This window comes from Salvia hispanica, chromosome 2, assembly GCF_023119035.1.
Source record: "Salvia hispanica cultivar TCC Black 2014 chromosome 2, UniMelb_Shisp_WGS_1.0, whole genome shotgun sequence".
Classification (NCBI taxonomy): Eukaryota; Viridiplantae; Streptophyta; class Magnoliopsida; order Lamiales; family Lamiaceae; genus Salvia; species Salvia hispanica.
This window is the reverse complement of record NC_062966.1, coordinates 6,951,903-6,964,379: the sequence shown is the minus strand read 5'-3', so window position 1 is coordinate 6,964,379 and position 12,477 is coordinate 6,951,903. Positions and strand designations below refer to the sequence as shown.

Genomic DNA, 12,477 nt, shown 5'->3' with positions numbered 1-12,477 from the left:
AAAAGAACAATAAATAATTTTATGTTTAATTGTTCCAAGATTTTGGAAATGACGAATAATCTCATGTTTAAATGTTCCAAGATTTTGGAAATGACGAATAATCTCATGTTTAAATGTTTAATTGTCCCAAGATTTGAAAATGACTAATTTGGTATAGACAAAAGTTGGAATTTAATTAAGATGTGACTACTTTTTATATTTTTGCATTTAAAAGTTAAAAATTGCAGCGAAATTTGTCGAAGACCTACTTAAATTCGTTACAGGTGATTGATTTAGTAAAACTTTAAGCACTGCATCACAATCATTTTGCTCTACAACACAAAAGCTGAATAGATTATCAAATTAGTCAAATTTACTTTAATAAAAATAATATAAAAAAACGAATATTGAAAAGATTATATATGTAGCAAATTACATGTAATATCTGACATTTCAAGGCTAGCTGTTGGAATCACTATTACTCCACAATCTAAAAATTGTTTTGATGGATTATTTTATATTTTCTCTTCTAACCTTTTTTTGACAGATTTTTATCGTATACATATTCTTAAATCTATACTTCTGAGTTCTGACGTAGTATTCTTAATAAAAGGTTTCCAAAATTACTCCAAAAAAGTTTCCACCAAAGATTACTACATATAAAATGTACCATCCCAAAAATGACCCTAGACCGAAAATAATTTTTACGGTACAAAAATCGTCAAAACTATGGTTTTGGACAGTTCTTTGTGGAAATAGTAATGAAATAAATTGAAATAAGTGTATAAAATTATCGCACGATTAAATTAGTCATAAATAATGCTATAAATGTTGTATAAGTTAAGATTTGAGTTGTAGAAAGAATTATTATGTGATCGAGAAAAGTCATTGATTAGAGATTTTTGATGGTTTCTTCGGGAATAATTAGAGATGTTCATCAAGTAATAATTATATGAAATCTAGAATCTAAAATAATTATAATGTAAGGTTTGAAACGATAATAAAATTATATGAAGGGATTTTAGAAATCAAAGTGATGTTTTTGATAAACTGAACGTTTAATCGATTAAATTATGGTTCGACTCTAATTTATTAATAAACTAGAATTTATTTGTTACAAGATGGTATATATATAAATCATAAATGTGGAATAATATGATATGAAAAAAAAATGATTTTGACTTAAGGAAATTAAATAAATAAAAGAACTAGATAAATATTAAACTTCTCTAGAAGTTTCATGACATCATTTAAAAGCCAACATTTCATCTTCTCTCTCATTGGAAGAGGGAGAACGATCCCCATGGAGAAGATGAAGCCGTGAGCTTCATGCTTGCTCCTATCCCTCGATTCTTCGTCGTTTAGTTAATCCGATCGCGAATTCTCCGATAATTCAAGTAAGGCCTCTTCACTTATACCATTTTTAATGTCTATAGTTGGATAAATGTTGAGTTAGAATTGAGGAAGAAATTGACATTTAAGGAGCTGCGTGTATGTTTAATTTTATGTTTGAATAAATGGTTAAAACGTTGTGTATAGATGTTGTTAAGCACGTTTCGATTGTTAATTTGGAAGCTGTTGAACTCTAACATGAAAATTGAAAATATACCTTAGGGTTTGTGGTTTTAGAAGTTAGATGTTCAAGCTAGATGAAGTGTATGGCTTATGAGAGGATTAAACCTGAATGGAAATATAATTCGATATAAAAGTGTGAGTCAGATTTAATCCTCTGTTTTTCAGCCCCATATTCCGAATTGTTTTGAATGTTTAGAACTGTGAAAAGTTTGGTTAATCAATTTTTAAAGTAACTATTATGAGTCTAGAGGTTCCATGAATTTATTTGTGAATTTCGGAGTTCATTTATTGTAAGTATAAATTGTTATAACAACACAGCTACAAACCGTCGAAATTCGGGTAAACTGCCTTATTTTCGTATGTTTTATTCGAATTATTCCGGGCACTTGAGCTAGAGGTAAAATCGAATAAATAATTTTTATATTAACTATATGGTGTCGAGGTGTTCTTGAAATTTTATGATGAATTAAAGAGTAAATACACTATTTATAAGAATTATTTAGAAAACGTTGACAGAAATTGTCCATTTTTGGTAGTATGTAGGAAAATGATGATATCTCTCGAACCATTATGAATTTTTGAATGAATCTTGTTGATTTGTAAACTAGACTTCCTGGGGTATTTAAAATCAGTAGGTTATCATGCCTCTAAAGCTTTCCGAATGAATATATAAATTTTATGACGACTCAGTTCAGTGCAGTTGTTATATTAGAAAGTTAATGAAGAAGAGGGTATTAAGTTAATATAGCAAATTTATTTAATAATGAAAATATGATCTTGGGTAAATATGAGTTATTAATAGTTACGATTTTTATAATATGCATAAAGGCGAAGGAGCCTATAATGCTATTTGAACACAAAGGAGTGAACCTAGAAGGTAGAGAAGTATCAAGGTGAAATAGGCTTATGTTCATAAGCCTACGAGGTAGGATATCCTTACTATGAACTTTAATTCTCTGGTTTGAACTATGTGAACTAAATGTATGATAATGCATGTTAATATGTGAAAATAATGGAATTTATAAGAATTTATATGATGTTTATAAATCTGATATGAATGTTCCATTAAGAAATAATATAAATATGATTATATGATGATGATATAAATAATATGTTGTGAAAGGTGATCATAGGTGTGGTGGTATGTATAAATCACAATTTTGATTTTACATGTATTATGTAATTGATTGTTATATGTTGAATTGTGGTGAATATTTGGATTAATATGGTGGGAATCTAATATGGATAGGTTTGACATATGGTATTGGAATATTTGAATCATTGGATTAAAGAGGATTTGTAACGGTTTTGCCCTGGATCTGAAATCATAGTGAACATGTTGGAACCTTCGGGTCAAATCATAGTGGGACCTACGGGTCAAATCATATTGGCATATTGGAAATTACGGGCAGATACCAGGCTTGATCCGTCACAGAATAATAAAAAGGAAAAGAAAAGCATATGCATAAGGATATGAAATTGTTCATGATATATGTTGTATATTATTTATGATTATATGTGTTTTGATATATGAGTATCTTGGTGATCGTTATATGTACTTGAAATGTGATAACGTTGGTGATTTGTCTACGTGTTTTGGGGATAAGAATGTGATATAAGTTATAAATGACTGAATAACTTTGGATATGAAAATAGGACGTAAGACAGATTATGGGAAGTTATATGCTTATAAAATAAGAATGAGTACGGATACATAATAATTAGCAAATAGAATAAATTTAGAGATTATATGGAAATATGTATTTTGTAAGGAAGCATATAAAGAATTATGGTGCGATGTGGTAGTAATGATATGAGATATCATTTGGAAGACATGAGGAAATGATAAGTGGTAATACAAGAAAAGATTGATGATATATGATGCCTCAAGAAATGACAATATGTGGAAGGTGATACAAGAAATTAATTTATTTTGATGAGTAAAACGAAATAAAGGTAGGGTACTGTAAAGACGTGATATGAAATGATAAAAGATAAAACATGCTACGAGGTTGAATGACGAGAAATGAAACAGAAATGACAACATACTGCTAAGATATAAAATGAAAAGAGATGAAATGCATGATGAAACAAATAAAAAAAGGGAAAAGTGATAATGACATAAAGTACAATGAGGAAAGGTAATGAAATGAAATATCTGATCATACAATGGTGGTTAAAAAGGGAAGTAAATATGTTGTGAAGTGCAGTAGAAGATAAATACCAAAATTAACGAAAGTGGGAAGTGCTACGAACAAACGATTATAAGTAAAAGATAAACAATTTAGAAGTCTCAGTATAGTTTATATTAGAGAGTTGATTTTCATAATTTGGATATATCTACTGAGCTGTGGAAATCTCACCCCTCTCTTTTTCCCCGATGCAGGTTAGAGTTGATAGTATGTCAGTGTGGTTGCGCAGCTTTGCATCCTTGGCAAGTCACTGGTGGTCAACATGGTTAAGAGTCGTGGCATTGTGTATAATAGTTTAATTTTTGATCTTCCGCTAGGCAAGTGTTTTTAGATAAAATAGTTTGTAATTGTGGTTTAATCAAAAAAAAAAAATCAGCACGGGTTGTCGATACTGAAATGTGACATCACTTATTCGGTGGGTTTATCTACCGGGTAAGGGGTGTTACATAAAAGATATTAATTGTTATACATATTAATTGTGATACTATGATATAGATTGTACTTTATTAGAGGACAATAACAATAATATTAATTGTTATATGTCATAACATTTTTATCGAAAATTAAATTAATTTATAAAATAATATAATTAATATAATATTATATTTTAATGTGATTAATCATTAGGAATTTGATTGATATAAATTCAAATTGATTTTTTATTCGAATGTAAAGATGAATTGAATATCAATTTCTTTAATATAACATTAGATAAACTCTTCGGTTATCATATTTAATTAAATCTAAATTGAGTATTTAATTTCATAATGTTTTGTCTAATTTTGTTGTGTTTTTCTCTTTATACATAATTAAAAGGTGAATAATGAAATGTTTTAACAACATAATCCCAAAATGAATAAACTTTAGAAAATAGTGCAAGTTTCAGCGACTTTAATTTTCTCATTACGTCTTAACAAAGTTAAAGTCAAACCCTCTATGCAGTGAACTTATAGCAAATGTGAAACAATATAAATGAAGTCAAATGTTACATAGCAATACGAAAAAAAAATACAACTTTGCTTTAAATAATATAAATCAATTTAAATTTTATATAAGAATACTAAAATTCGTCTTCCTAATAATATTATAATCATGTTAATTGTTTATTTTTGTGGAATAAAAATCAATCTTAGTACTACATAGTGATATCAAAAGTTAATGTTATTAACAATACTTAATTATATACTTATTCAACTAATAAAATATTTATTAGTGCATCGTGTTGGGCCTAGGATTGAAAATATGAACAATATTTCATTAGACGGATGGAGTGTATAACGAATCGATTCTAAAGTTCAGAGGTATCAATAATACAAGATTATGTACTTATTTGATTACTATAAATATCGTAAGCTGCGCATCGCGGCGGGGTTGAAGTGCAAATCCAACACTCCAAGGGTTTAGTAGTCCATGAGGTTAGGGTATAGTACCGACTCAATAAAATAGCGTTCACTAAGTGATCAAAGTTAATTTCATCTCCAATGGGTTTAGTAATCCATAGGGCTAGGTTGTAGTAGCGACTTAGTAACATAGTTTACAATTTAACAACATTATGTAATATATATTTTTTGCTATGCAAAATTGTATATGAAATATAAAATATTAACTATAAAGATTTAAAATATTAAATAGATGAGTTAAGAACATGTGACTTTTTTAGCGATGTTGTATCGTAATATTTCAAAAATTAAAATTTAATGAAATTCAAATCACTTTATTAGATATTGCAACATTTTATTATTATTATTTTGATTTGAGTGGATTTGGAGTGTTGGAATAGTGGATGGGATTAATTTAATTTTTTTTAGGAGATAGAAGGTTTTATCAATTATTTAGTTGATATTTATTTTATTTTGTACGATTTGTGATATTTATTTTGTATGATATGTGATATTATATTATTGCAATATTTTAAATATATTTTAATTCTTAAGTTAATGTTAATTTTTATTAAATATGAAATAAAATAAATTTTATTAAACAGAGAAGGGAAAGAAGATAGTAGTGTTGCAGAGAGAGAAAATTAGGTTTGAATTAGTAGTAGAATATAATTAGTGGGCTAGGCTAATTAAATACTAATATATGTATTTGTTTTTAGACTTGTGATAGGCTAATTAATTAATCATAAATGTATCATGTTCTGTTATCATGTGGAGTATTTATTTTGTTTTAGGAGTATGACAATAGTAGTTGATTACAATTAAAAGAAAGTTTAAGTTTATAATAAAATGACAAAAAATTGACATATATATAAAAAAGAGACATAAAGTTGACATGTGCAAGAAAATATATTGAAAGTTGATGTGATAAAAAAGATAAACTGAAGTACCATCATGCTTTTTCATTCACTTATTCCTCATAACTATTGCTACATATCAACTTTTAAATATAGAGACAAAACTAACTCTACCTAACAAGGTTTTCCCCCCAAAAAATGAGCGTGACTTTTATATAACAAGGATTCCCCTCCTAAAAAAAGAACAGGTTTTTCCCCAATAAAAAGGAGCAAATTTTCCCCCCCAAAATAATGGGAGGAATTTTCCTCCTAAAAAAAAGAGCAGGTTTTCCCTCCCAAGCAATGGGAGGAAAATTTGATCATTTTTCAAAGCTAAAAATTTAAAATTTGAACTTTAAGAGCCAAAACTCAACTAGAAGTTGCTCTATAAATATTCATTCCAATAACAAACATTTCTCAATTTTAGAATCAAGGATAGTGAATATTTTTCCGAATTTTATAAATTAAGTGAAAATGTACTATATGAAAAATAACTAGGATCTAGATCAGTGGCAGTTCATAAATAAATCCAAAAATAACAAATTCATTTAGATTCAGGTTTCCATTAGTTATATTTATTTGAGGGAACATCTTTTTTGGTCTACAAACTTTGCCAAAGTATCATTTTAGGTCCATGAACTTTGAAAATATCATTTGAGGTCCATCAACTATGGGTTAATATCATTTGAAGTACTTTTTTACTATTTTCAAGTTTTTCTGGACGAAAATACCCTCAATACCTTAAAGGGTATATATTCTTAATAAACTTATCATATACCCATATTTTTTATAAATATCTTTACAATATATTTTTGACGAATTTTCTAAATATAATTTGACCTTCAATATTATCACTTAATTTTATCACATGCAAGTAAAATTGCTTCTTCAATTTTTAATATTAAAGAATTTTAAAATTGAATAAAGAACTTTCTTAATAATAAAAAATTAAATAAGGATATTTTCTTGCATGTCACAAAATTAAGTGATAATATTGAGGGTTGAATAAAGAACTTTCTTTAATAATAAAAAATTGAATAAGGATATTTTCTTGCATGTCACAAAATTAAGTGATAATATTGAAAGTTGAATAAAGAACTTTTCTTTAATAATAAAAAATTGAATAAGGATATTTTTGCATGTCACAAAATTAAGTGATAATATTGAAAGTTGAATAAAGAATTTTTCTTTAATAATAAAAAATTGAATAAGGATATTTTCTTGCATGTCACAAAATTAAGTGATAATATTGAAGGTTGAATAAAAAACTTTTTTTTAATAATAAAAAATTGAATAAGGATATTTTCTTGCATGTCACAAAATTAAGTGATAATATTGAAGGTCAAATTATATTTAGAAAATTCATCAAAAATATATAGTAAAGATATTTATAAAAAAATATGAGTATATGATAAGTTTATTAAAAATATATACCCTTAAAGATATTGAGGGTATTTTCGTCCAAAAAAACTTGAAAATAGTAAAAAAGTACTTCAAATGATATTAACCCATAGTTGATGGACCTCAAATGATATTTTTATAGTTCACGGACCTAAATAATACTTTGGCAAAGTTTGTGTACCAAAAAAGATGTTCCCTCTATTTATTTTTAATATTTAAATAATCAAACCTTTGTAAGAATTATTAACATATATTTATTTTAAAAACTAATATTAAAGATAAATTAGTATGATTATACTTTAATATTGTATGACAATAGTAGTACTTGATTACTGCATAAAGAAAGTTGAAGTGTGTGATAAAATGACAAAAAGATAGAAAAAAGACATAAAGTTGACATGTGTAAAAAAAGAGATTGAAAATTGATGTGACAAAAAAGATAAACACAAGTACCATCATGCATTTTCATTCATTCACCTTCCTTATAATTTGAACAAGTAAGAATATGAAGAATACTTTAATTGCAGTGTTCCTACGTAGGAGTAAAAGGGAAGAAAAGTGCTTAGGAGTAGAGTTGAATGAACAAATAAATCTGCAACATATGGTGGAATAATCAAGCAATATACTAACATAAATCAATAGCTAATCCAATCGGTTATGAAAAAATTGGGTATGCAAGTTAATGTTTAAGAAAATAAATAAGAATAACATTTTAATTAGTAAATCAGTTCATGAGTCCATCGAGAGGAACATAAAAGACATATTACCGTACGTACAGTCTAAAAAATATACCAACAACGATATATACTGTATGTATAGTCTGAAAGATACGTATAGTCTAAAAAATACACCAAGAATGGTTTTCAAAACAAATATAAATAATATAATATTATTATATTTCAGTATTATCAAAACATTTTTTCCATAGACATCAACAAATACTATCAAAGATGGTGTATAAAAAAGTCAACAAAATTAATGTCATATTCCTAATGGCATATCATACGTATATCAATGATGCATATTCCAAAAAGTTTTATTTATTCCCAATGCATTTTCCTATTCCCATTTTACATTGCAGAGTCTATAATGACCAATTGGCTCAATATATTTGCATTTTATTTCTCACCTTTATATATTTATTTTTATAATAGTAATATTACATGAAATATTAATTTAGGGTTTATATGACAGCTCTTGGGAATGACAAATTTTTTTAATTTAATCGGAATTGAAAATCAAGGGGCAATCACAGTACAACGGCGCTCTAATTTGAATGAACTCTTTGCGTTTATTAATCCCATTTATACACGGTTAAAAATAATAAAATTTACTACCATAATTTATTATGCTAACAAAATAAGTTATACGTCATACATTTATGGGTAAATTTTTTGTATATATATAACTATAAAACAAGAAAAAAGAAGTCTTATCCATAAAATCGATATACACTATTAAACAATTGTTATAGTAAAATTTTTCCTTGACTTGAAAAATGAAAAGTAATGCAATATGATCAGATTTTTTATGTGTATAATATTATCATATTATGATATCAATATACGTGTGTGTGTGCATATATATATATTGTAGTAGTATATGGCAATCCAATTAATCCAATAAAACAAACACATAAATCTTGAAAAAGAAATTAAACAAATGAAAATAATTATATTTATTGAAATCATAAACTTAAATCATAGAAAAGAACATGAAAATAATTATTTATTGAAACCACAAACTGAAATCTTGGAAATATATTTTGATTAAAAAAAATTTTAAATTTGAAACCAGTAGCATTAATTCATAGTTGTCATGATATTGTCCTCTTCCACTCTCTCTAGCAACAATTATCGATACTAGCCAAATTTCCAATCTTGAGAAAAGTAATTTCATCAATATGATGTGATGTGATGTGTCCCATCAATATGGATGTAGTCTAATAAAAGACTACATATTTATGTCCACTAAATTTTGTATTCTTGGTTTATTAACATAATCTCAAGGTATATCCTAGGATGATATTATTTTCAATCTTGGTTTATTAACTTAAGTATCTTAGGATGATATTATTTATTGTATAAGAATCCATAAATATTGCAGTAGATATTTCCATATTGGGCATTTGTTTTAATGTTAAATTGAGTCAGAAATATTAAATCTTCAATTGGATTTAAGATCAAATTCAAATTAACAATCGTATAGTTGAAATCAAGATAAATTGAAACTCCCAGTTTTTTAATTAAATTAATATCAATCGAGTTAAATTCACTATAAAACAAACTACCAACTAAATTACAAACTTTTTGGTTAAAAATTATATTATTAGTTTTCCCATCATAATATAAAAAATAATTAAAAAGTTAATAGTGAAAAATAAGTAAACATTTATATTCGTTTAAATTTTAGATCTCTTACTTTTAACTAGAAATATGGTACCGTTTTATTTTTATATTTCCATCTCCTTATGTATATTTAGCATGACTAAATTTTAAGGGGGAAATGCTTAGTAAATTTGGATATCATACATATTAATAAATTAAATATCTCATTCGATGCCCTAATAACTTCACAATATTACCTTTTCTATTTAATCATTGTTTTTTTTAAATTTCTCTTCTATAATCATTTCTTTTCCAGAGTTATTCTTTTATTAATTTTTTTCAATAATTATTTTAAACTGATTTATGATTAAACTTTAATTTTTTTAAAAAAATCTTTTACTGTTATATGATATTAAAGTTGAAGTCAATAATAACTTACGGTTGTGATACTATATATTTTTATATTATATTTTAATATTATCAATTTATATTAAAAATATGAAGTGTATTTTAATATAATTTCATAAATCAGTTTTACCAATTATTGTTTTTGGAACTATAGTAGCGTGTACAAAAATTTAAACACAGTATGATAATTAGTTTCAATTTATATTTTATTATAAAAATTATACAGTAAAATCTTAAAATAGAGTAATTTTTTTAAAAAAAAACATGCAATTTCTAATTCATCGCCACCATCTCCCACTCTTTTAGAAAAATCAAATTATAACATTAATTATAAATAACATTTTGTAAAATTAATATATTTTTTCAATTACAAGGTTGATATAATCTAATAATAATAGCAATTAATATTATCATTGTTAACATGGATTGCAATATGTGGTAGTATAATATTAATAGTTACTCTCACCACACTTCCATACTTTGACCAATAGTTAAAATAACCCCCACCATCTTCATACATTAAAAGCAGCAAATAATAGTACTATCATTTTTAGTTCTAAAGCTGATTAAACATCATATCATTTATATATATACAATACATTTTGTATGCATATGAAACCCATGGCATACAAGGCTTTTCCGTTTTCCCACTCAAATAAGTAGATTTCCCTCAGAAAAAAGAACGTGGGTTTTCCCTCTCAAAAATAATGTGGGTTTTCCCCCTCTAAAATAGAGAGATTTCTTGGAGCTAAAAAAAAGAGGAAAACCTGTGTAACATCCCTAACCCAACATATATAAATACACCATTCGATAGCCATAGAGAGAATATTTAATATATTTGTAACATCCATACCTCAACATATATAAATACACCATTCGATAGCCACAGAGAGAACATTTAATATATTTTAAGAGATTAATATAATAAATCAGTTGTATATGTTAATAATAATTTTGTATATTTAATTAGTTGTTAATTAAAATGTCGTAGGTGTACGTATATACATATATGATGTGATTTCTTTGTATTCTATACATAAGCCATTTTAACATATACACATACACGTGGAGTTCTAAAAATGAAATAAGTTCCACGTAGTAAATCTAGATGAATATTTTATTTATAATAAATATAATGTAATTTATATAATTGTGTTGCATTTAGAAGTGCCACTAATCTACTTAGCAGGCATGTATATCAATTGTTTAATTTATTTTATGAATAAAATGTCTCTCTCTCCATATATACATATATATATATATATGGAGAGTCGGTGGATATATATGAACAACAAGTACTTTGATTCTTTTAGTTACCGACATATTTAGTAGAGAACGAAAACACAAGAAGAAAATGAGAAAGATCGAGTGTCCTGAAACGAGAAGCAGAATTAGATATTTGGATAGCTTATTTTCGTATTCATGTATATATAAATCACGCTTTTAAAATTTTATGTGATTGTATATTACTTCCTTCGTTTACCATTAGGAATCTCATTCATGGACGGCAAGAGTTGTAAGAAATGTTATAAAAATTGGGTAGAAAAAAGTTAGTGGAATAAGAGTCTCTATTGTATATATATTAGTTGTAAATGAAATGTGAGTATAATGAGTTAGTGAAGGTGGGACCCTATTACCATTTATGGTAAAAGTGAACCGAGACTCATATTTGCGGACAGACTAAAATAGAAAAACGGGACTCCTATTCACGGACGGATGGAGTATATGTTAGTTGGAGTGAATATTTTAGTTATATGACGTGAGTGAAGTGGTTGTGTTATTTGATATTGATGGTATAATATGATGTGTATATCTGATTTGTGCAATAGATATGTTTATCTATAGTATTGGAATTAATTGATGGAATATATGGATATGTAATTGGTGCAATGGATATGTTTGATGTATGGTATTAGAATAATTCGAAACATTTAATTAAAGAGGATATGTGACGGTCATGCCCTGGGTCTGATATCAATGGCAATGGATCTACGGGTCATATATACAATGGCAATGGACCTACGGATCATATATACAATGGCAATGGACCTTCGGGTCATGTATACGTATACAATGCCAATGGACCTACGGGTCATATATACAATGGCAATGGACCTACGGGTCATATATACGATGACAATGGACTTTCGGGTCATATATATGTATATAATGGCAATGGACCTACCGGTCATATATACAATGACAATGGACCTTCGGGTCATATATATGTATATAATGATAATGGACCTACGAGTCATATATACAATGACAATGGACCTACGGGTCAGATATACAATGACAATGGACCTTCGGGTCATAT

General features: G+C 26.7%; 1 long non-coding RNA gene across 1 annotated transcript; it reads left to right on the top strand.

The window, feature by feature from the left end:
* The first annotated feature begins 1,233 nt into the window (after positions 1 to 1,233).
* Positions 1,234 to 4,233, top strand: LOC125204052. Its single transcript, XR_007173479.1, has 3 exons — positions 1,234 to 1,376; positions 2,383 to 2,479; positions 3,941 to 4,233. It is a non-coding gene; the product is annotated as an uncharacterized LOC125204052 (long non-coding RNA).
* Positions 4,234 to 12,477: the final 8,244 nt, after the last annotated feature.